Raw genomic sequence first — 20,932 nt, forward strand, 5'->3', positions numbered from 1 at the left:
TAGTTTCATTTGGTTTTGGTTAACCATTTAGAAAAACTAGCGGTTAACCGAACTGATCGATATATACAGTAATATATTTTTATATAATATTATATTTTTTTAAATCTAATAAAAACGTTCGACAGTCTGAGAGTGTTCAGACTACCAAAATGAGAATATGAGACTTTCAAGTTCGCCAGTCTAGCAGGCTGGTAGCCAGACTGGCAAACAACCTGTCTGACACCTGTCATGCAGCTTTCCCTCTCTCTTTGAGCTCTCTCTCTCTCTCTCTCTCTCTCTCAGACTCCCACTCTCCCAGTTCTAGGTTCTAGCCTTTGGTGCTCCGCCCTCTGACTGATTCATCGACAATCTTCGACAATGGCGATCCCTCCTGCTTCGGCGACACTAGCGAAGTGGCAATCCCAGCTCTCTTTTACTGTATTTTTCCTTTTTCTTTTCAAATTTTAAGGGCATAAAAAAATCAAAAAACCGAACCACAATTAACCGGTCCACCAGTTAACTGGTTGCATCGATTCAATTAAATGTAAAAACCAAAGATATCAGTTAGATCCAGAAAATTACCCCACGGTTTGATTAACCGAATCGTGAGCACCCTTGCTCCAACAAAGTCGTTGTTAGTTTAATGGTCAGTGGTAATGTTACTTTAGTTGAAAGGCATTTAAAAGGAATGAATTTGAAGATTTGATTAGTTAAATTCTGATGTCAACTTTGACTGAAAAGCTCCACAACGTTGTGCATAGCGCCCTATATCCTACAAGAATCCATAGGGGTGCTGGTGCAAGTTGGTAGGACTGGGCTGGGTTTAATCTCAACCCAAGCCCAACCCTAAGAATTGTATCTTTAACCCAAGTCTGAGATTAAGTCCCAACTATCTAATTCGACATCACTAATTGAACTCGAATTGGTATTTATGAGATTTAATCGGATCTATAGTATATTAGATTGAATTTGAATATACCCTAATTTGAATATGATCAGATCCGATCCAATCACTAATAACAACTAAGCGCCCACCTATGTGATTAGTTCCGGCCTATGTGACAAAAAAGACAATGTGGGCATCTTATTATAATATCATTGATATTGTTGCATCTTATTAGTATGTGTATGGATACATTTTATTATACACTATATATCATTTATATTTTGTGTTAATGTTTTACTATTGAAATTTAAAATATGAAAAGGTTTTAAGGATAGAAAAAGAAGGAATGAAAGAAAAAAAAAGAATAAAAATATAGAAAGCTCTCTCTCTCTCTCTCTCTCTCTCTCTCTTCAATTAAATAAAACAACAATTGCATCTTTTTTTCTACTAGTAAATATGCACATGCATTGCACATGGTAATTTCATATAGCATTAATGATTTAAATATCCTTATTAGAACCATTCAAAAAGGATAAGTAATAAAATCACAGTGTGTTAGTATATTTAGATTTTATATTTCATTTTCATTGTTAATAAAAATACTTCTTATTTATCATATTCATTTTCGTTTAATATGATAAATATATAATATTAGAGATGTGCACAAATTTTATAGACAAAATTTTGTGTTTTCTACATTTTCTATCTATTTTTTAGTTTTATTATATAATTATGACATCATGTGCTAGCATATTTGACTTGAAATAAAAAACAATATCATTTTTGGGCAACTTTAAAATTTTTATTCCATTTGCATAATTAATTATAAAAATAATTCTTGTTTATCACATTCATTTTTATTTGATATGATAAGTTTATAATATCTTAAATATCTCAAAAATATCTATAAATTTTATGTATTTTTTAACTTTTTGAGTTTTTATCTATTTTTAATTTTTTTATTTGATTATGACATCATTGGTTAACTTAGTTACCCAAACTTTTGGACCATTACGATGCAAGCCAAATATGTTGGGCTAAATTTAAGCTTAACCCATGCCCAGCCCTATGCATTGGACCTAAGGCTTCAAAGCAAAGTCAAGCCTAATCTTCAACTTGGGCCCAACTTCCAACCTACATTAAAATTTGATGCACTTGGTTAGTTTTGGACTTGGATTTATCTATCAAGTAGCCCCTATGACAAAATTTGTCATAAAATGTATGTGTATAATTGTATATGCATGCATATATGCAAATATGTGTTATATATGTATTTATGATTATTTGTATATAATGATGCTTGGCATTAGCTACCTAAGGGATAGGCTAGGGCCTAACCCAAAAATAAAAAGCCCAAACTTTTGAACCTAGGCCTAGGCCCAAGTTGATGACCAAAAATTGAAGCTAGTCTATGTAAAATTACAAACTATATCGATTTGAGCTTGAGTTAAGCCCACCTAATTTGTCTCCCTATGAACCATTGGTCATTAATTAGATGTAAAAATAGTTTTTCTTTTAAATTAGTTTAGTTTTTAATTTTATTTCTATCATTAATAAAAATAAGTCTTATATATCACACATAGTTTTGTTTAATATGATGAATACATAATATTAAAGATGCACCCAAATGGTTTTTTACAAAATTTCTATTTTTTAATAATTTTCATGTCTATATTTTTTAAATTTTTATTATTTAACTATGAGAAGATTGGTTGACTCATTTGGCATTGATGATTGAACTATTTACTTGCAACACATACAAAAGGGTGGTTTATTTAATTATTTTTCATGTTGCTTTTGAAGATAGGTTTTACATTAGTGAAAATATTAGATATAGATTTGTTTTGTAGAATTTATTGGTTAGAAACAAAAATACTATAAATAAAGTATTTAAAGAGAGAGAATGAGAGTTAATACCTTAATAAGAGGAAATTTACTAAAGTGGAAAGTAATAGTACTTTAAATTACAAATTTTTCTTATATATTTAAAGAGAGATTATAAATTCATAAATAGGGATGTTCTAGTCAAGAAAAGTCCACAAAGCTCATTTGTTTAATGTGCCTTAAATATAAGATTTAATGAAAGGAAATGAGACTTAAAATCTTAAATATAAGACTTAATGATGAAGAATATAATGAATTTAATAAAAGTAGGAGTTCAAATTATGTTTGAACTCCAGAATGTAGACCTCATTCACACTTTATGTTTGAACTCCAGAATATAATGAATTTAAAAGAGTAAAGGTATTTTAATGAAAAACTCCAGAATGTAGACCTCATTCACACTTTAAATAGTAATATAGATTTTATTTTTCATCTTGGATTTTTATCGTATAAAATTAATAACATTTTTTAGTATAGTAATATTATGTTTGAAAATAATGAAATTAATATATTTAAAAGAGCTTTCATCTTTATGATTTGACACATCTTTAAAGAATAATGTTTTGAATAAAAAGAATTGCTATCTTTTTCGATTAATGTGCATGCTAAATGATATGTAAAATTATGGAATTAGCAAAAAAAATAGTTATTTACATTATAAAATTCTTATTTTCTAGGTACCCCAAGGTCATCCTAGACTCCTTTAACAATTATGCTTCCAAATATATATGTAAGGAATTATATATTAAAAAATGTATATTAGATGTAACCAAGTCAGGAGTGTTAGTACGTTAAGGGATGAAAAAAACACCCAAAATACTGCCTTGAATGGCATCTGCCAAAATCAAGACCGTAGAGGAAGAATGATTACTTGCAAGAATGGCTGACCACGTTAAGGTTGAAACCAACAATTGCAAATCAGTCACCCATTATAACAAGAGCAACATGTCCTTCAATAATGCCTTAACATTAACATTAGAGATCAAATGAAATGGTAGATACACCAACCTACAATAAGCAAGATAAGATGCTTTGGGCCAAAACCCAAACAAAAGAACCCCTTCAACACAAACACAATGGTGGGGTCATTGGAAAATATTTTTGCACTAGATTCAGGAGGAAAAACATCTCCAAACTGAACAACACTGTTTGCTACGACACCAAAAAATGAACATCAATTTGCCTCGCGGTTACAAACCTTTTTCTGAAATATCGTCAAAACACAAAACTTTTGTCTATTGTATTAGACAATGATTTCACCAAGTGCAGTCAAAACCTTCACAAGCGTATTTAATTTGCAGCAGATACTAAAATAAATAGAATGAAGAAAAACCTCACATACGAAGATGTGAGAGAGAAACTCTATGAAAAGTGAGAGGGAGACTGAGAGATAGGAAATAGGTTCTCGGGATTAAAAACACAACATTCAAACCCCTTTGAGGAGAGAGGGGGAGAGCAGCCGCATGCGCTATCTCTTGGATTACATTTGCCGCATCCACTTCGACAATCAATTTTTGAATACCCAACTACTGAGCTAGTCTCATACCCAATCTTATTGCCAACATCTCTGCTAAATGGGCCAACGAACTCCAAGTTCTGCTCCAGAGAGACCTTACTACATAGCCTGTAGGAGATCGAATGACCACTCCTAACACCGTTTTCAACGAGTTGTGGACAAAAGCTGCATCCGTATTTAACTTGAACCACTGCAGCGGAGAAGGAACCTAGCGGTTAGGGGGAGACCTTAGGGACTCTTCATTGTGGTTTGCAGAGGGACAACACTTCCCCTACCAGGCTGTTTCCAACTTAATTCTTTTCAACACTTGTTCTGGAGGATCAGACTCTCCTGTGAAGGCTAATTTATTACGGGCTATCCAAATGTGCCAACAGATTGCTGTCACTAGGCTTTGGGCCTGATTGAGAGAGGTATCCCCTTTTTGAGAGAACCATTTCACCACCCAGGATGAGAAAGAGATAGGATGCGATGGTCGTTCATTTAGATCTTACCCAAACCAAATTGCTCTATTGTAATCACAATGAAGGAAGACATGTTCTGGAGTTTCACCTTCTTTTCCACATCTGGGGCATGAGTCATCTTGAGTGATTCCTCTTCTTTTTAGATTCATTTTCACTAGGATTGCACCATGACAGATTCTCCAGAGGATATTTTTCATTTTGGGAGTGGCATTAAATCTCTATAAATCTTTCCAAAACCCAGAAGTGTCGGCCTGTGCACTTGTCACCTGGTCCTCTTCATCCATCATTCTTTTTGCCAAATGATAAGCCGGCTTCACTGTACATTCTCCTGAATCATGAAGGATCTTTATAATAGTATCTGAATGGTCCACCCAGTCGATGGGGATACTTTGAATGGCTCTAACATCATGGCTGTTGAAACGGGCTCTAATGACATCTACATTCCAAGCTCTTGGGTCTTGTGTTATCAAGTCACATACTCTAGAGATGGAGTCACTCGCTAGTTGAGGGTTCATTACTTGTTGATTTGGAAGGTTCGACACCCACTTATCCCCCAAAATTTTTACTTGTACACCATTTCCTATGTGCCACATACCCATCCCCGTGGGGCACCATCCTACTGTGCCCTAATTGGGGCTGGTTTTTTGACCATTGATCATGGTTCAATGTGGGTAAGGGTTTCAAGGAAAACTGAAACTCTGGGGACAAGGGATGGGGTATGGATGGTCTTTGGTTACTCCACCTTGAACCCTTTTCGATTAAAAATATGTTTTTTTATGTGTTTCAAAAAAAAATAATAATATAGTTCTAGGTATGTTTCAAAAATAATTGCAAGTTGAAATGATTGGGCGGGGTGGGGAAAATTTTGGGATCCCCATTCTCTGTGGGGATGAAATCGGGTATTTGAGTTTTGGGTCGGGGGCAGTTCATGCAAAACCCAACCCCACCCCGCCCCGTTGTCGTTCCTACTTGAGTAGCCTGAGACTAACTTGAGTTTAGCCTAATTAGGTTCTGGCGTTAACTTGAGTTGGGCTTGAGTTGAGATCTCGAGTAGCCTAAATATAACTTGAGCTCAACCCAACCTGAGCCCACCCATACTTAAACACACATACATGTGTTTTATTTATATATAATATCTTTTTTCTCTAATTACTAGTAGACGTGTACATGCTTTACATGTGGTAATTTCTAATAGTGATGATAACATATTTTTAACCCCAAAATTTACTCCTAGTGGAGGGGTGGCTATCGCAAATTTACTCATATGCAATAAAAACCTCGGGGGGGGGGGGGGGGGGGGGGGGAATGTGAGGCCTTACCCCTTGAAACTATACAAAGGAAACCCGACTCATATAAGCATAAAGTGTTTGAGAAACCTACGATTACCGAATTCACAAAAAAAAGGAAGACCTAGACCATTTGCGATAACCTAGTTCTGGACGTGGGAAGGAAGTTTTCTATGTAGTCATAAACAATTTTCTGAGAAGTTAAGCAACCAAGCTTTGCAAGAGCATCCGCCGGTTGATTAGCCTCTCTATAGATATGTATGTACACAAAAGGATTCCAGTCTACTTCTAAGCTCCTGTACTTGAGACAACCAAAACCAAAGCTTCCAAGGGGCTGTACAAGCTCCGTTAAAAATATTAATCAAGATTTTGGAATCCGACTCAACCATAATCTTATTTAAATCTAAAGCAACGACAAGGTTTAGTCCATCCAGCAAGGCCATAGCTTCTACAACTAAATTAGTTTCAGTACTAAAGTGTTAAAGAAGGCACAAACATAACTGATGGAGGAAGATTTGGCCTGACCTCTTGGCCACCCAACACGAGGAAGCAACCGAGGGTGACCTGGCAGGAGCGACAGCTCGGCATGGTAGTGCGCTCAAGGCGCGAGCTCCGAGAGGAGGAACCAGCGGTCTGAGCTCCCCAAAAGGAGCCCGAACTCTCCCTTTGGCCTCGAGCCTTACGAGGAGCGCAAAGGGCAACAACCCGAATTGTCCCATCCCAGGGCAATTCGAGCCACACTTCTATCCAAACTCAAGACTTCACCTCGCACACCACTCCGGCACTTTGTCTCCAGGCCGCCGAACTGAACAACCGTACTTGACACCAAAGGAGTTCGTATCCTGAGGCGGCGCACCTGACTAACTTAGGATCTGACGCTTGACAGTCGCACTTCAACGGCCACCTGCCACCGCCACCTCTGGTTACAAAGACGGCTCTGACAAAGAGAGTAGTGGTGGTTGTCTGCCCAAGCAGAGGTGATGACACCCGAGCTGGTAGAAGTGCAGAGGTGATGACACCCGAGCTGGCAGAAGTGCAGAGGTAATGATACCTGACCTAACAGGAGCTTGGGAGTGAGTGCACAAAGTGGTTATAAAAGGCCCTCTTCCCCCCCAAGAATGGAGGTACGTGATAACTTTGCGCCATCTGGTTTTTTATCTTGCCTTTGAGAAAATACTAACTTGAGCTTCGGAGCACTCTCACCAGGTTCCTCCCTGGAGACTACTTGCTTTCTTCCCCATTTCACGCACCTTTTGCTCCAGTCAGAGGCAAGATCGTTGACAGATAGGACCGACCGGATTGCGCTCCATCAATTGGCGTCGTCTGTGGGAACGCTTCTAAAAGCCTCCCTCTAAAACTTTCATAGCACCTTTTCTCCAAGAAACCCCAACATGAAGTGGACGGATGAGCTACCAAGTGTTCTATGGGCTCACCGAACTACGAAAAAAATTGCCACGGGAGAGACCCTCTTTTACCTCACCTAGGGCACCGAGGCAGTAATACCGGCGGAGATCGAAGTACCCACACTGCGACTAGAAGCATACGACGATCAGACAAATGGAGACGAGCTACGTACCAACCTCGATCTACTCGATGAGGTAAGAGACCTCGCGTACATCCAGACCACAACTTACCAGCAAAGAGTATCTCGGTACTACAATGCCAGAGTAAAAAAGCGGAACTTCCGCGTTGGCAACGTGGTCCTCTGTAAGATCATGGCACCCGAACCCGGCGTTGCCAAACTCGGACCAAACTGGGAAGGACCCTACCGAGTAAAGAGAACACTTGGGGGAGCATATGAGCTTGAAACCCTAGAGGGCAAACAAGTACCCCGGGCGTGGAACGTCGTCAACTTAAAATGATACTACCTATAAATCACCAAGCGAAGTGGACTAAGAGTTGCTACCAGAGCCTAAGGGCTAGAATGTTGAGGTAACAAGGACCTCGGCACCATAAGACTTAGTCACCTCTTCGACATGGGCACGCAAAAGCAAAATGCCAACACCAAGCTGACAGGCAAAGTGCTAACAGCGAGCTGATAAGGACCTCGACATCTCATCATCAGAGGCATATAGTTAGTTCGGCAATATAGTTAGTTCGGAAAAAAGAGAGTGATAGAACAACACTTAACCAAAAGGAGGACATTTCATTACAGCATACTCTGTTTACATTCTGAAAAAAAAAAGAAAAAAAAGAAAAAAAAAAACACAACAGAAGCGAGCTCACAGGCCCAGAGGTACATCTTCCTCACCCTCGAAAGGCACTTCAACGATACCTGAGGGTCCTGCCTCGTCCTCAGAATCCGGTTCACCGTCAGCTGCGTTGGCCATCTCTTGAGTAATGCACGAAGAGGTTATGGCACTGATGTCGAGCTCGAGGTATGTGTTCCTAATCATCCACTGGCTCAGTTTAAAACCCCTCCTGTACGAGCCCACCATCAGGTCGTCAAAGCGCGGTGAGGCGATATAGTCATCGACAGCCTTCTTCTTGGAATCCTTGATGCCCTAAGAAAAGATCTCAGTCCTCTCCCTAATATCCTCCTGAAGGTATTCGATCTGATGCTGCAAGTTCAGCCTCAGGTCTGCCATGTGCTTCACCACCACTCCCATGGCCTCGGTGTCTCTCTGAGACCTCGCCAACCTGGCCTGTGCAGTATGAGAAGCCGCTTCTGCAGCGCGGGAAGCCTCTTTGGCAGCTCGTGCCTGCCTCGAGTTCCTTTCCGCTTAGGCCGCTAAAGCATGGATGGAGGAGTTCACTTTCCAAAAAGAAAAATAACGACAATGTTAAAAGAGTAATAGCAAGAAAAGTAATGACAAGGAGCCTGACAAGAAGTCGCTGACTTACCACCATGGCATAAGAGGCAGCATGCCCGACTACGTGGTTCAAAGGAAGCTCGGCCCACGACACGACCTCCTCAGGGTAAACGGCCTCCCTAGTTTTGTGAAGATCGTGGTTCGACGACAGCACACTCCTGAACTCGCCTTGGCCTCTCGAGCCTGAAGGCCCAGCTCGGGTATAAGCAGCCTCAGCGTAAGGAGCCCCCGTATAAGCAGCCTTGGCGTAAGGGCCCCCCGTATAAGCAGCCTCGGCGTAAGGGGCCCCTGGCGCTTCTTGTACTGGAGGGGCCATCTCGAGATCCCTAGGAGGATCCATTGGCGGAGAGCTCGGTACCTCGGGCTCCGCATCTCGGGGCAGTTCGGCATGAGCCCGTTTGGCAACTCGCTTCCTCCTCTTCATGGCATGAAACAGGTTTCCACCGTGAGTCTTTTCTGCGTCCATCGCACCTGCAAAAAGAGCTCGGCATCAAGAAAACGAAAGAATGGAAAGCAAAACAAAGGGAAGCCTCTGAGCAAAGGGACCTACCCGAACTCAGGCCAACCTGGATGAGCTTGGCCTCCGTCAGATAATGGTGGCATTTTAGCCTGAGGCGGGCCCAGTCCCGGAGGCCCTTCGCCCTCTCCCTATCTAGCGTAACACCGGGGTCAGGGGCAGCCAACCCCCACCCGGTTTGGAACGGCCAACCCGTTGCACTTTGTACCCTGAAGTAGTCTCATTTCCACGCCGGGACCTTGTTGGGAAGATCGTTTAAAAGCTTGAACCCCGGGCGCGGAGACATGTAGTATGCCCGCCTGTGCCCAGGAAGGGAACCCACTTGCTTCTTTAGCATGAGAATGGAAGAGAAGATCTCTAGGTCTAAAGGCAGAATGTGTTCGCAAAAGAGGGAGATAGTCCCAACCAAATTGCGGATAGAATTCAGGTGGAGCTGACCGAAGGTGACACCGAAGTGGTTCATAACCTCGACGATAAGAGGGTGGAAAGGTAGGCGCAACCCGGCAACGAACTGCTCCCGGAGTATCACGATCTTGTTAGGACCGTGTTCCCAAGGGAAGTCACCTGAGGGTATAAGGTAAGTATACTCCCCGGGCAGGCTGAACTGGGTGATAAGGGAGTAAAGCCCCTCAGGCGTCATGGTTGAGGGCCCAAACTTGTCTAACATCCGACCTCGACGGGAGGAGGATGCCAAATTACCCGAGGCAACTCGGCCTACGGGTTCAAACTCTTCCTCGAGCTCTACCTCAAGCTCGCTAAGGTTGTCAGGGGATGCAGCTCGATTCGTAGAACTTGCATCTGACCCCCTCAAGAAGCTGTCTAAGCTGTCCGAGCTAGACATCGGGAGGAAAAGAATACTAGGAAGAAAGTACTGACTCACCCGGAAAAAGCTAACGGACTACGGAAGGTTGACGCGAGCTAAAACTTGGACGCGAGCTAAATAAGCAAACGTAGGAGAATGGCGATGGAAAGCGACTAGGAGACCCCCACTATTTATATCCACAGTGACCAAAAACCGATGGCTCTGCTCGAGGCAAATCCAACAGCTCCCAGCATTGAAGACAATAGTGGTGCGATTTTTGAATTTGAAATAATGTCCGTCGTCACGTCTCCCAGCATTGAAGGCAACAGTGGCACGCTTTTTTCGAATTTGAAATAACGCCTGTCGTCACGTCTCCCAGCATTTAAAGGTGAATTGGCACGTATTCTGACTTTTTGGTGCTCGAGGAACCCAAAAATCTCCTGACGTACGCACAGTTCACACCATCAGTCAACTAGTTTGAAGTACAGGTCAAATCCATCCATTACCTCGTGAACTCCCCGCACTAGGGCAATACCCTGAGCGCGAGGAGTGGGGGGTAATTGATGGAGGAAGATTTGGCCCGACCTCTTGGCCACCCAACATGAGGAAGCAACCGAGGGTGACCTGGCAGGAGCAACCGCTCGGCACGGCAGTGTGCTCAAGGCGCGAGCTCCGAGAGGAGGAACTAGCGGTCCGAGTTTCCCAAAAGGAGCCCGAACTCTCCCTTTGGCCCCAAGCCTTACGAGGAGTGCAAATGGCAACAACCCGAGTTGGCCCACCCTAGGGCAGTTCGGGCCACACTTCTATCCGAACTCAAGACTTCACCTCGCACACCACTGCGGCAGTTCGTCTCCAGGCCGTCGAACTGAACAACCGTACCTGGCACCAAAGGAGTCCGTATCCTAAGGCAGCGCACCTGACTAACTTAAGATCTAATGCTTGACAGTCACACTTCAACGACCACCTTCCACCGCCACCTCCAATTACAGAGATGGATCCAACAAAGAGAGCAATGGCGGTTGTCTGCCCCAACAGAGGTGATGACACCCGAGCTGGCAGAAGTGCAGAGGTAATGATACCCGACCTGAATGGAGGTACGTGATAACTTTGCGCCATCTGATTTTTTATCTTGCCTTTGACAAAATACTAACTTGAGCTTCAGAGCACTCTCACCGGGTTCCTCCCCGGAGACTATTCGCTTTCTTTCCCATTTCAGACACCTTTTGCTCCAGTCAGAGGCAAGATCGTTGACAGGTAGGACCAACCGGATTGCTCTCCATCAATAACCATTCCTTCCATTTCTAATAATACCCCTTCCACCACAGGGGTTAGGATTTCCTCTGGAAGCACCATCAACATTAAGCTTCAAAAAGCCCTTCGGAACAACCATCGAGTGTATCACTTAAATGTTCATTCCTTTAATTGGTTGGATCCACAACCCCAGTCCTTGCAAGGAAAGCTACTGATTCTAATTCACCTTATGGGTCAGAATTAACAAAGAAGAAACCTCATGAAGCCACAACACTACCACCCAAATCACCAACTTTGAGTATCTGAGTTTATTTTCCATCTTGTGTCTATTTCTCTTTCCAAATCTCCCAAACAAGAAAATGTGCAATCAGCCCCACCACAACAACCCATTGATTCCTAGCTGATGCCACTAAAAACCAACAAGAGAGAAGCTCCTTAATACTCTCATTCCCCCTGAAAGGCAAACCTAAAATTTTGTTGAAGAAGAGCCACATTTTTTGAGTTAAACAACCACGCACCAACACATGATTGATGTCTTCTTCTGAAGGGGTCACAACAACACATACATCTGGAAGATAGTGGAATTCCCAGCTCTTTAATATCAACATCCACATCGACCTTCCCTACCATAAGTTTCCAGATAAAGAAACTTATCTTAGTTGGCACTAGAGCATTCCACACCACCTTGGGCCAATTCACAGAAGGATGGGTAGTTCTATAAAAAGATCAAGCCAATTTTACAGTAAATTCCCCCTTCACCTCAGCTAGCCATACTATTTTGTCGTGGCAATTGGAGAGATTCACACCAGACCCCTAAATGCTATTTAGGACATCCTCCTCTAGAAAACCATGAACCTGATCTAGGTGCCAAACCCTTTCTTCATCTAGGACATCACAAACCCTCAACTGTGACTTCAGTCCTTCATGCTGAAGGACTTTATCAATTAAGGGGCCATCCATAGTCCACCTATCAAACCAAAAACTAATTGCTCCTCTATCCACCATCCAACACGAAAGATGAACTAAATTACCTCTTAGTTTTATATTTACCTTCCAAGTACGTGAAGTGTAGTAAGGAGGGACGACTGTATAAAAATGACCATGTTTCAGAACCTTGGCTATAAAGAAATAAGCTCATAAAGAATTGTGAAAAAGCATCTACCACGGATCCTTCATCCGAAGAGCTTTATGAACATCATATAAACTCTTAATTTGGAGGCCCCCTTCAGTGAAAGGTCTCACAATTTTTCCCCATGCCACCAATGATTCCGATTGGCTGAGTCAGATTTGGTCCATAAGAAGCCTTTCATCAACTATTCCAGTCGCCTAATAACACTTTTTGGCATTGCCACTGCTAACATCAAATAGATAGGAATACTATTTAAAACATGTATGAGTAACACAATCTTGCCTCCTGCTGAAATCATTTTCCCTTTCCAAACAGAAATTTTGGCCACCACTTTCTGCACTACATCATCAAAAGCTTCTACTTTCACCCTATCCTTACCAATTGGAATACCAAGGTAAATGAAAAGTAATTTCTTATGCATATAACCTGTAGCTGAATTGATAATCTAGATTCTGCTATGAGAGGCTTTTGTTTGCCTTATTCACCAATTGGCCTGAACACTTCTCATATCTTCGGATGACTTCCATGACTTTCTCTAGCACTTTCTTGGAGCCCCGAGTAAAGGTAATTGTGTCATCGACATAAAGACTATGAGTGATAACCGAACAATCCCTATGAGTAGCAAAAACACCTACAAGATAATTCTCACCCAATTTAGACAAATTTTTGCTTAGAACTTCCTTTGTGATGATAAACAAATATGGAGACAAAGGTTCCCCTTGTCGTAGCCCTCTTGTGGACTGAAAGTATCCTATGACTCCTCCAATCCGCTAAATGAAAACCAATAGTTGATAACCATTTTTTTTCACCAAATCAATCAATGTTTAACTGAAACCAAACCTTCTCAAAACAGCAAAGAGAAATGACCAATTCAGTTGATCTTAGGCTTTCTCCATGTCTAGTTTTAACACTACACCCCCCTACCGCCTTCTTATCAATATCATTGACTAGATCCTACACCAAGGCCACATTATCCATATATTTCGTCCCTGTATAAAAGCACCATGTTCTTGTGAAACCAACCTAGGTAAGATACTTGCTAACCTCTTATTAACCACCTTTGCAATAATTTTGTAGCAAAAATTACCTAGACTTATAGGGGGGAAAATCTGCAATACTTTTGGAAACTTTGCATTTTGGAATGAGAGTAATAAAAGAAGAAGTGTAACTCATTGGGAACTGGCCACCATTAAAAAAGTGTTGTACAACCCTTGCCACGTTAGTACCAATGATGTTCCAACAAAAAACAAAGAAATGTCTCGTAAAGCCATATGGTCCTAGAGCACTATCTCTATCCATGGTGTAAACCACCTCATGAATTTCATCATCTGAGGGAGCAGCCAATAAACCATCATTGTCTTCTTGATTTACTACACACGAGATAACTTCCAACAAATCATCATCACCTTCCGCCCCTTCTTCTAATAGAACACTGCAAAAGTAATTCATCACATTCAATTTCATTTCCTCCAGATCAGTGATCAAAACTCCTGTCAAGTCTTTGATTTTACAAATTCTGATTGTCATTCTATTCATTTTTAAAGAGATGTGAAAATTTTGGAGTTTTTGTCCGCTTCGTGATAACCGGACAATCCCTATGAGTAGCAAAAACACCTACAGGAAAATTCTCACCCAATTTAGACAAATTTTTGCTTAGAACTTCTTTTGTGATGATAAACAAATATGGAGACAGAGGTTCCCCTTGTCGTAGCCCTCTTGTGGACTGAAAGTATCCTATGACTCCTCCAATCCGCTAAATGAAAACCAATAGTTGATAACCATTTTTTCACCAAATCAATCCATGTTTAATTGAAACCAAACCTTCTCAAAACGACAAAGAGAAATGACCAATTCAGCTGATCTTAGGCTTTCTCCATGTCTAGTTTTAACACTACATCCCCCCTACCGCCTTCTTATCAATATCATTGACTAGTTCCTACACCAAGGCCACATTATCCATGATATTCCGTCCCTGTATAAAAGCACCATGTTCTTGTGAAACCAACCTAGGTAAGATACTTGCTAACCTCTTAGTAACCACCTTTGCAATAATTTTGTTGCAAAAATTACATAGACTTATAGGGGGGGAAATCTGCAATACTTTTGGAAACTTTGCATTTTGGAATGAGAGTAATAAAAGAAGAAGTGTAACTCACTAGGAACTGGCCACCATTAAAAAAGTGTTGTACAACCCTTGCCACGTTAGTACCAATGATGTTCCAACAAAAAACAAAGAAATGTCTCGTAAAGCCATATGGTCCTAGAGCACTATCTCTATCCATGGTGTAAACCACTTCATGGATTTCATCATCTGAGAGAGCAGCCAATAAACCATCATTGTCTTCTTGATTTACTATACACGAGATAACTTCCAACAAATCATCATCACATTCCGCCCCTTCTTCTAATAGAACATTGCAAAAGTAATTCACCGCATTCAATTTCATTTCCTCCGGATCAGTGATCAAAACTCCTGTCAAGTCTTTGATTTTACAAATTCTGCTTGTCATTCTATTCATTTTTAAAGAGATGTGAAAATTTTGGAGTTTTTGCCCCCTTCTTTCAACCATTTGATAGGTCAACTATCAGTGATCTCAATTTTATGGCTTTGGTAATGTAGGTTGATTAATTGTTCTATCTAATTAATCATTCTGGTTTATCTATCAAAATAAAACAAAAAAATTAATAATTCTGATGGCAGTGGCCCAATTTATGGTTGGAAAAATGTATTACTAAAAATGTGTTTGTCGGGAGTCAAACCCGGGTCTATTGCTTAGAAGGCAACTATACAAACCCTTGGACTACAAATGCTTTTTATTCTTGTTGGTAATGTTAATTTTACTATTGCAGCACATAAAGGACTAATAATCTAAATTTCGGGCTATAGACCAAGTAAACATCTTGTAGGCCACTGTTTTCAAAACCGGACCGGATCGACGGTCGGACCGGTCACCTGACCGGTTCCGTTTTTCTCCAAAACTACTTTTTCCCTCAAAACCATTGACTTTGGTCAGCAAACCGCTGAACCAGCCAGTTAACTATTTGAACCGTTCGAACGATTTTGATCGTTTTCCAACTTTTTAATTTTTTTGTCAGAATAGACCGGCCATTCAAGTCAAACGATCAAACCATTCAAACTGATAACCGAACCCCTGACCGGTTCAGTCACCAATTCGTTTTTAAAAACCATTCTGTAGGCAGTAATGCTCCTATTAGGATAGTACTTAGTTCTTACATAATATTCTCCAGCAAAAGCCCTGTTAATTAAGTGGTCAACTGTAACGTTAGTTTAGTTGAAAAGCACTTAAAGAGGAATTTTTTTAAGCGAAAAAAAAGGACTTAAATGAAATGAGTTTGAAGATTTGATTAGTAAATTCTACCGTCAACTTTGATTGACATTCTCAACAAAATTAAGTTTTGCATTAATGGTCTCCGATCCTAAAGAATTTGATATAATCCATATACAAGATGAAAGATAATATTAGAATTTTATTAGAGAAAGCTTGTTTCTATGATGATTAGACGCATACCAAGGATGGTCCCGTAGCTCAGTTGGTTAGAGCGTTGGTCTTATGAGCCGAAGGTCGCGGGTTCGAGCCCCGCCGGGACCAATATACCAAATAATAGAATTCTTGAAATTAGTTTATATTTTTTTGTTGTTATCTAGGGATGCCTGGCTGTCAATGATATTTGAAAATAACCCGACATATTATCTTGGATTTGGATTAGGGTGTAAGTCGGGTTGGCCGGAGTCAACTTGAGCTACGAGTTGGTCCATTGAAATTTCGATAAAATCCAAACCCTAACCTGCAAAAGTTGTACCCCTAATTTGGATGATGTATTTATGTAATGGGATTTGGACATTGTAAATTACATCCAATTGGATGGGATCATATATTCGAATTTGATTACATCACTAAAATTCTACTTCAATTATACTAAAATATTTATTGATTTTAATATATAAACTTTATATAATTATATCTAAAATTATAAAAATATATTTTTATATATTATATTATTAAAAATAGTATATAAAATATAAATACTTATTAATTATGTATTCAATTTAATAATCCATAAAATTATAAATTATAATATTATTATAGTTATTCATTTTGTAAAATATAAAATTATTATTATTTTTAATATTATTAAATCTATTATAACTATATTTCTAATTTTTATGTTTTTTAAATTTATTGCATAATTTAGTTATTTTAACTATTTCAAATTTAGGCATGTTAAATAGTTCATTATTTAAAATATTTAGTTATTAAGATATTTAAATAATATGTAAAATTTTATTTAAATTTTATTTATTTTAAAGTTATTATATAACATTAAATATTTTTATACAATTATTTGATATATTTTTAATGTTTTATTATTTAAAATATTTAATTATTTAAATATTTAAGTAAAATTTTTATTTTTTAATTTTTAACTTGTAGTATTTGAATAAGATATTAAATTTTGTTATTTATTTTTTGAAATATTATTAAGTTATTAAATTGAACAATCCATAAAATTATAGTTTATATTGTTTTTACATAATTTCATTATGAAATATATAAAATTATAAAATTATTAATAATATGAATATTAATATTAAATCTATTATAATTATTTTTTGTGTTTTTATAGATATTTTAAAGTTATTACATATTTTTTATTTTAATATTTAAATAATTGTTATATTTTTTAATTCAACCTTTCTTTAGATGGATTTGGATGAAAGTGGGAGAGAGGATAAATTTGAATTAGAGATAATTTATGAGTTAATTAGGAATTATACATAATAGAGATAATTTAGGTGAAAGTGAGGGATAGTGGTGCCATGTGGATAGTGGGGGATAAAAACAAATTGGAGTAAGTTGCAACCGCGGTTCTCTCTCTCTCTCTCTCTCTCTCTCTCTCTCTCCGGTCTTCCCACCACTACCGCTGCAACTTGCAGTAGTGACGGTTCGGTGAGTAGTAGTAGTAGTACTAATAATACTAATACTAATACTAATAATAATAATAATAATAATAATAATAATAATATTATTATTATTATTATTATTATTATTATTATTATTATTATTAATTATTTTCATTAACTAGTAAATTTTAATTATTTCATTAATTTTTATTCGTGTAAATTATTAATTATTTTAATATCTTTATAGTCATTAATTACTTTTTTATTTTAATAATTTCATTTATTAATTAGTAATTTTAATTATTAATTTATTATTTATTATTTGTATTGTTTCAATTATATTTTGTGGTTGAAAATTATTTTTAATGAGATAATGCAAATTGAATGCAATATTTCCAAATAATATGTTCTAGGGGTAAAATAGTAAAATCAGTGAATTTTAGATGGTAAAGGGTTGATCAAACACAAACTAACTTATGGGTTCAGAGCCTCTGTAAAGTTAAAAAGCACTTATGCTTCTTTTTAGATTTTAGACCCAAAAAAAAATCTTTTTAACTTCTCAAATCTGAAATTTCGGATTTATCAAACACCACCTAAGTTATACAATGGCATTTTTACCCATAAAAAGCCATTATTAGAAAGAGCAAATTTGTCCAATCACATTTTGTCAATTTTCACACCAGATAGGAAAATTATTTATCCACCTAGAAGATGGATATCACTTAATTTTATCTATAAAAAAATTATTATTAGAATGGACAAACTTGTCTCATTACGTTTTATCACTTTTTTGCAGGAGATGAATATCACTTATTCGGAGGAAAAAACACCTTGCAACAAAATCCACAATTTACCAACTTACCAAGTGAACACAACAAAATCCAGAGGAAAAAACACCCCCCCCCCCCAAAAAAAAAAAAAAAAGAAAAAAAAAAAAACAAACATGCCCTTTGTGACAAACACAAAATACCATTTGGGCAGGACTAATCTTAATTGTTGAATTTTGTCTCGTAATTTAGATGTTCTAGATCAAGGTTCAAAATATCAATACACTTGATATGCGGGCCATATCAATACTTTGAACCTTGTCCTAGATTAATTAATGATTGGATCATGGCACACCATTTGGATGTCCAATCAATAGTGGCTATGACTTTGGATTCACATCATGGTCAAGAGAAATTTAAATAAGACTGAATCTCATTTTGGCAAACTAACACAAGTTTGCCAAAAGTCCCACATAGATCAAATACAAAGGACATTATTTCTTTATCTATGCTTTCGCAACCGGACATTGCCGCCGAGCTCTGTAGCGCGAGCTTGTAACTCAAGCGGGGGCATTAGGGTGGTCGAACATTGGCCCGGTTCCGACAGGTATGATCAGGCGGAGTAATTTGCCGGCACGCCCGTTCCAAGTCGGGAGTTGAGCCATGGAGCTTGAGCGAAGGCTTGGGCTACAGGGTTCTTAGAGTGGAGGGCACCGCGTCAGGCTGGTTTAACAACAGAGCAGCGACAACCTCCCGCTCCCGCCGGAGGAAGGATAACGAGTCGGTTCTCCCCTGATCCCACTCATTGCCCAACGAGTCGAGCTTAATCGGACGGCCACCTTTTTGCATGTATATATATGTGGGCAGTATTCCAGTTGATTGGTCATAAACTTTTCAGATATCATATCTTTTCCATATTATGGTCGAATAGATTCAACATGCTCGTAATAGACATGGAACTAACAAAGTTAGAGTGAGATTGTTAATTGTTTCTATCTAACGTTAAATTGACAAGATTTTGAGACTGGATTAGTAAGCTCATGAATCATTTGAGACAACGAATTAGCAAGGTTCATCATTTATGCATCACCATCCTTGTCTTGTTTTCTCTCTTTCCAGAATTGATGATCACAGTCAAACAACTTGTTACAAACTCCCATTAATTTATCATACAACCCATCTTGTTGAGAACGGATACTGCCATCAGATCTGCTGCAACCACTTCAACTTCTACTATATGCAAGTACTCTGTTCTTTTTCTTTTATTTTTTTGGTATGTTAGGCAGTGGCAGCCTAGATAAACGAATACCGTTCGATGTTTAGAAAAATGAATGATTGTAATGATACTTCTTTTCATTTATAAGATTTAGGCTATTCAGGGTTCTAGAACTTTGCCAATTGGGTTCTACTTGTATCCGTGATTATATGGAAAGAAACATCTGATCCATTACATTAGTTATGTTCAACTGGTCTACAAGCTTTAGAAAGGAAAGCTTCACTAGAAATGCCTTGGCAAGGGGGCGACTAGTTTTCTGTAGCACCAGCCATGTAACTTTTACCCTTGACGAAATGATGGTAAGGAATTGATTCTGGTGTTGAAGGTTTCCTTTATAAACTGTATTCAAGATATAGATATTTGGTGGAACAGAAACTTCAAAGTGCAAGGTTGCAGTCTAAATTGAATCTATTTGTACTAGTAAGAATAAGTGTTCAGTTTGGTTTACAGCTGGAATCGGAATCAGAATCCCTTGAAACCGGAACCAGAATGATCTATTCTCATAGCCTGTTTCATTCAAATGAGAATCTGATTGGAAATGGAATAAACTGTAATAGGATCTCGTTCCCAAGGGAGGGGGAGGGAATGAGAATGGGATTCTGATTCTGTTCAACCAAACAGCTGGATTTCAATTCCGATTCCAGACCCCTATTCCCCATAAATACGAGCCCTAAATCATTTTTTTTTTCTATACTAAAATATAGAATTGGGTCTCTTGTTTGAAGTATATGGTACCTAAACATTACAAAATTAGACAGCTGGCCTTTCTCTGAAACTTCATTTGCATGTAAAGAAAGAATTATAGCCATAGCCCTGCCATATCCCATGACCATGTAGATTTGGAATTGGAGGGTTATGATATCCTTAAGGTGAACTCAGGGTAATATTGGAGCACAAGAAGATAGGCAGTTATCCAAGTTCAATATTTTGGAGCTCATGTTTGGGATTTCAAAATCAACTACTCTAGTGTACTCATAATATAAATATATTACATGAGTGGAATTTCAGCACTGCCACATCTCCAGATTTACAAGAATGGACCACACGGGCGGAGACCTATGATAATCTCACAAACTCCGTTAGTATTATTTCATAGTATGCTCTTCTTTGAAACATTTCCTTTCTGATAATGCTGATAATGATAAAAAAGAGGCTGCTTTCTTGTGAGAAGACAGAGTGTAGAATGATATAGAGTTGAAAATGGACTGCTTAATAGAATGCATTTGCCGGGAGTCGAACCCGGGTCTATTGCTTGGAAGGCAATTATCCTAACCGTTGGACTACAAATGCTGATATTTAACACTGATAACGGTGAATATTATAACACAATTACTGCCTATGAATTTATTTACACATTGCATTCTTGTATAGCTCCTCTTATTTCTAACAAAAAATAGTAGAAAAGGTTAAACTAATAATCTGAATTACAGGCTATGGATAA

At 38.6% G+C, this 20,932-nt stretch overlaps 3 non-coding genes across 3 annotated transcripts; 2 read left to right on the forward strand and 1 right to left on the reverse strand.

Annotated features, from left to right (window-relative positions):
• Positions 1-16,061: 16,061 nt before the first annotated feature.
• Positions 16,062-16,135, forward strand: TRNAI-UAU (transfer RNA isoleucine (anticodon UAU)). The gene has a single exon. It is a non-coding gene; the product is annotated as a tRNA-Ile (tRNA).
• A 2,612-nt stretch (positions 16,136-18,747) lies between these two features.
• On the forward strand, positions 18,748-19,058 carry LOC148869889 (signal recognition particle RNA). The gene has a single exon (XR_016108515.1).
• Positions 19,059-20,709: 1,651 nt separating this feature from the next.
• On the reverse strand, positions 20,710-20,781 carry TRNAG-UCC (transfer RNA glycine (anticodon UCC)). The gene has a single exon. It is a non-coding gene; the product is annotated as a tRNA-Gly (tRNA).
• Positions 20,782-20,932: the final 151 nt, after the last annotated feature.

Source organism: Nelumbo lutea, chromosome 2 (assembly GCF_056320005.1).
Source record: "Nelumbo lutea isolate HS-2025 chromosome 2, American lotus-T2T, whole genome shotgun sequence".
Lineage (NCBI taxonomy): Eukaryota > Viridiplantae > Streptophyta > Magnoliopsida > Proteales > Nelumbonaceae > Nelumbo > Nelumbo lutea.